Below are 5,627 nucleotides of genomic sequence, written 5' to 3'. Positions count from 1 at the left end.
TTTCCGCATGATAGACTTTCAAATTCTTGTACAAAGCAATTGTGCCTCATCTGAGTCTTCTCCAGTCTAAAAAACAGTGTCAGATATGTTATAGACTTCAATTTCTTTTGCCAGTCTGCTTGTCCTCCTCTGGATGGTCTCCAAGATTTCCTTGCCCTTTTTAAAACGTTGTTCCCAGAACTAAACACAGAACTCCACGTGGGTTCACAAAGAGTCCTAAGAGGATGGAGTATATTGTGATGATCACCTCTTTATTTTTGGAAGCAATACCCCACTTAATGCAGGCTAAGATTACATTAACTTTTCTGACTGTGGTATCATGCTACTGATTCATCATGGACAGTTTGCAGGCCATTAAAACCTGGGGCAGAAGGTCACCACTTGAATTATAATGGATCATGGAGTGCCCCCAGGAATATGATCTTTAAAACAGTTTTATCAGTAACCTGGAGGAAGGTAAAAATGTTATGCTTATAAATATGAATATGACAAAAAGCTAGATGGCATGAATCAGGACCCGAAGAGGTCCACAACAAGTTAGTACAATAGTCTAAGCCTAATATGATGAAATGCAATGTGTATAAATGTAAAGTTCTTCACATAGGTTCAAAAAATCAAATATTTCAGTATCGGATTGAGGAAATGTGACTAAATAACAGTTCAAATGAAAAAGTTTGATGATTGAGTTGACTGCTAATTCAATAAGAAACAACAGTGTGATGTCATCTCCTAAAAAATATTACTATTTTAGGCCATATTAATAGAAGACATGAAGTTCAGAACAATGGAAGTTGATTTTCCTGCTATATTTAGCCCTTATCAGAACAAATCTGTAGTGCCATATTCAGTTAAATTTGGTCTTTGTCAATACTATTGACAAAATTGCATGCCTTAAGATATTTCTTTCCATACATTCGCAGAAATGTGAATATACAGATATAGGGCACTGAACATAATGTCAGATTTTTTTTGAGGTGCTCAATGATTTTGCTAATTTTTTTTCTCTACTTCCTCTTTTTCTTAAAAAAAAGTCTTTGTTACAAGGGATGACTACCTGAGAGGGAGGATATAAAGAGATTTAAGAGAAATCTAGATAAAATTAATTTGGGGGTTGCATGAGTGAGTGTACTATTGCTACTTTCTTGTTGTACATATAGGATATGTGTGTCTACATAGGTCTTTCTAGATGACGTTTGCAGGGAGGCAAGAATAGATATTTCCAGAGTCTCCACTCTCAGCTCTTCTCAATAAAAAACTTTGATTCCTGCCAGGAGGGGTTGCGGAAGTTGGGGTCAGAGGTTGGACATTCTGCTTTTCTCAACTAGAGGAGTGTAGGGATAGAATTATATATGTTTGTTCGCTTACATACTATTAGTCTGGGGAAAGTAATTGTTAGGTTCAAGTCATACTCTTGAACACTACTCCTTCTTGGGGAAGGAGAGTCCCAAGCTACATATCCAAGGCTTGACTCCCTTTCCAGCAAATTCCAGTTCCACAAAGAGCACAAGTAGAAAATAGCAAAGAAATCCATTTATTCCAGTTGATAGCAAAACACTAAACATATGTGTGTGCATATATTATTGTCACTCAGTCATGTCCGTTTTTTTGTGACCCTGTGGACCATACTGTTATATATTGTTAAACATTTCCCAAACAACAACAAAAAGAAAACATGAGATTTTCTTGGCAAAGATACTGGAGTGGTTTGCCATTTCTTTCTCATATGGATTAAGGCAAACAGAGATTAAGTGACTTGCCCAGGGTCACATAGCTAGTAAATGCTTGAAGGCAGATTTAAACTCAAGTTTCCTGGCTCCATGCCTGTGCCTCTCCTCCCCTCCCCTCCAACCCATGCTCTATCCAATGAGCCATCTAGCTGCCTTTTGTGTATGTGTGTGTATACATGTTAGCTTCTTCCCAGAGTTTTTCTTCCTTCAAAGACCTAAGGAGAGATTGGGTGTGTCTTTATCAACACTGGAAGCCAGAAGACCAAATGTCTCTCATCTCCACAACTTGCACCAATTCTGACCCTCAAGCAGGTCTAGGGCATTGAGTAATCAATTTCCATAAATGAGGAGAGTCATACCAGCAGGGTTTTTTAAGGCTTATTACATGAAACGGAGCATTCAGATTTATCTGGAAAAAAGAAAGAATGAAATGGAATGCTTCCAAAGGAGGGAGACCAGGATTGTGAGATCAAAAGCCATGTCATATAAGAATCTATTGGGTGACCAAATCTATTTGATCTAGAGGAGACTTGAGAGTGATGTAATAACTGTTTCCACGTATTTAAAGGCATCTCAGGTGTATTAGGTTTGTTCTTCTTGGCTCCTGAGAGCAGAAATGGGAAGTAGATTTTAGTTCACAGTAAGGACAAACTTCCAAACAATTAGAGTTTTCTAAAACTGGAATGAAGAACCTCTTCAGGTACAGAGGTTTCCTTCATTGGAGATGACCCTTTGTTGGAGTTAAATGCATTGATTTGAATTCAAATAGAAACTCCTCGAAGCCTGTAGATTGACTTAGAAAAACACAAGTGAACGTTATTTATTTGTATTGTATTTTTATTTATTTTGCTAAACATTTTCCAGTTATATTTTAACTTGGTTCAGGAGTTGTGTGCTTCATTCTTGCTTGCCAGTGAGTTTAATATCTCTGGGGAATTGAAGACCAGGTCCCATTTGAATTAGATGGTCTCTGAAGTCCATTTTACTTCTGAGATTCTAATTCAGTGAAATAAAAATACAGACTTTTCTTTCCCAACTCTACAGTTTTGAGAAATAAATAGAACTAATCACCAAAAAAAAGCTATTTTCAAAATCTTTCCTGTATTTTTCATTGCCTTTTAAATGAAAAACGTTAATTAAGAAAATCAGAGGTAGTTACTAAGTAACTATGAGAACCAGGTGCAAGCTTTTGTAGCTATTGTGATTTATTTTGGAAGGGAAAGAAGTTTGTCCATAATGCATTGTACTGACCCTTCCTTTCCCCTGTGGCTTTAGCCTTCCTTCAAAGTTCTTACTTTTCTCTTCCCTGTTCTGAATCCTATTACCTCCTTTTGATATGGACATAAGTTATGTCTTGGAGCTATGAGCACTTTGAAGATGACATTTTTCAGCAAAATGGAGTAGAATTTGCAGGGTAACCAGGTTCTCAAACAAGAGCAGAGCTCAGGAAGCTGTGCCATAGGGCAAGGGCAGACACAAATAAAGACCAGCAGAGGCGCAAACCCCTCAAGTGAACAAATGGCAGGGCCTGCTGTGTCAGCTCCCTGGGCCTCTCCCTGATCCCTATTAGATGGCCTGCATGCCTTGCCCTGCTCTGTTGACCTTGTCTGGCCATATCTACTTCACACCTTCCTGCTAATGATCTCAGGGCGTCCAGTGGCTTTGATCCTCTACTCTTCTCATAGGATCATAGATTGAAAGCTGCAAGAGACCTTAAAGGTCATCTTCTAATTCAACCTCTTCATTCTGTTTGGATTTTATTTATTCTCAGCTTTATCTGACCTCATTAATGTGGTAAGAGCTTCTAGTAGATTCAGGATTATTCCTGTAGATTTTTTTCCCCCCAGTATTCAAGAAATAATTTATTGAGTGATTCATATGTGCAATAAAATGTATAGAGGATACAAAAGAGAATAGAAAAGAAGCCTTGCTTGCACTCAAGGAGCTCACTACCCAGTTGAGGCACAAAAATGGCACAATGGAAAAAGGGTAGGCCTTATTTTTAATTTTTAACATTTACTTCCACAAGATTTTGAGTTCCAAATTTTCACCCCATCTCACCCCTCGCCCCACCCCAAGATGGCGTGTATTCTGAATACCTCTTCCCTTAGTCTGACTTCCCTTCTATCTCTCTCCCCCTTCTCTTATCCCCTTCCCCTTCTATTTTCCTGTATGGTAAGATAGATTTCTGCATCCTATTTCCTGTATTTCTTGTTTTCCAGTTGCATGTGAAAACATTTTTTTTAAACATGTGTTTTTAAAACTTTGGGTTCCAAATTTTCTCCCTTCCTCCCTCCCCACCCACCCTCGTTGAAAAGGCAAGCAATTCAATATAGGTTATACATGTGCAGTTATGGAAAACACTTGCATAGTAGACATGCTGTGAAAAACTAACTCTATTTCCCTTAATGCTATCCCGCCCCACATTTATTCCATTCTTTCTTTTAACCCTGTTACTTCTAAGTATTTGTTTCTGGTTACCCCCTTTCCCAATCTGCCCTCCTTTCTATTATCCCCCTACTCTGTTGTCTCTCCCCCCCCCCATTTTCCTGTAGGGTAAGACAGATTTCCATACCCAATTGAGTGTGTATGTAATTCCCTCCTTAAGTAAAATCCTATGAGAATAAGATTCACTCATTCCCTCTCACCTTCCCCTGTTTCCCCTCCACTGTAAGAGCCTTTTCTTTTCTGTTTTTTTGTGAGATAATTTACCCCGTTCTACCTCTCCCTTTCTCCTTCTCCTAGTATAATCCTCTCTGACCCCTTAATTTTATCCTCCAGATATGACCCCTTCATCTTCAACTCACCCTGTGCCCTCTATCTATCTATCTATCTATACATACATATAATTCTTTCCCTCCAACTACCCTAATACTGACAAAGGTCTCATAAGTTACAAATATCTTTCCATGCAGGAATGTAAACAGTTCAACCTTAATAAGTCTCTTATGATTTCTCTTTCCTGTTTACTCTTCATGTTCCACTTGAGTCTATCTATTCAACTCTGGTCTTTTCATCAAGAATGCTTGAAAGTCCTCTATTTCACTGAATGACCATTTTTTTCCCCTGAAGGATTATACTCAGTTTTGCTGGGTAGGTGATTCTTGGTTGTAATCTTATCTCCTTTGCCCTCTGGAATATTATATTCCATGCCCTGCGGTACCTTAATGTAGAAGCTGCTAAATCTTGTGTTATCCTGATTGTGTTTCCACAATATTTGAATTGTTTCTTTCTGGCTGCTTGTTATATTTTCTCCTTGACCTGGGAACTCTGGAATTTGGCTACAATATTCCTAGGAGTTTTCCTTTGGGGATCTCTTTCAGGAGGAGATTGGTAGATTCTTTCCATTTCTATTTTGCCCTCTGGTTCTAAAATATAAGGGTAGTTTTCCTGGATAATTTCTTGAAAGATGATGTCTAGGCTCTTTTTTTGATCATGACTTTCAGATAGTCCAATGATTTTTAAGTTCTGTCTCAGGGATCTATTTTCCAGGTCAGTTGTTTTTCCAATGAGATATTTCACATTGTTTTCTAATTTTTTCATTCTTTTGCATTTGTTTTACAGTGTCTTGATTTCTCACAAAGTCACTAGCTTCCAATTGCTCTATTCTAATTTTTAAGGAAGTATTTTCTTCAGTAAGCCTTTGAACTTCCTTTTCCATTCCATTTGGACTTCCATTTCCATTGCTTTTTAGGGCATTCTTCTCCTCATTGGCTTTTTGGATCTCTTTTGCCATTTGGGTTAGGCTATTTTTTAAGGTGGTATTTTCTTCAGTATTTTTTTGGGTCTCCTTTAGCAAGCTGTTGACTTGTTTTCATGATTTTCTTGCATCACTCTCATTTCTCTTCCCAGTTTTTCCTCTACTTCTCTTCCTTGCTTCTCAAAATCCCTTTTGAGTTC

The sequence above is a fragment of the Vombatus ursinus genome, unplaced genomic scaffold (assembly GCF_900497805.2).
Source record: "Vombatus ursinus unplaced genomic scaffold, bare-nosed wombat genome assembly UNPS02014803.1, whole genome shotgun sequence".
Lineage (NCBI taxonomy): Eukaryota > Metazoa > Chordata > Mammalia > Diprotodontia > Vombatidae > Vombatus > Vombatus ursinus.
This window is presented reverse-complemented; position numbering follows the sequence as displayed.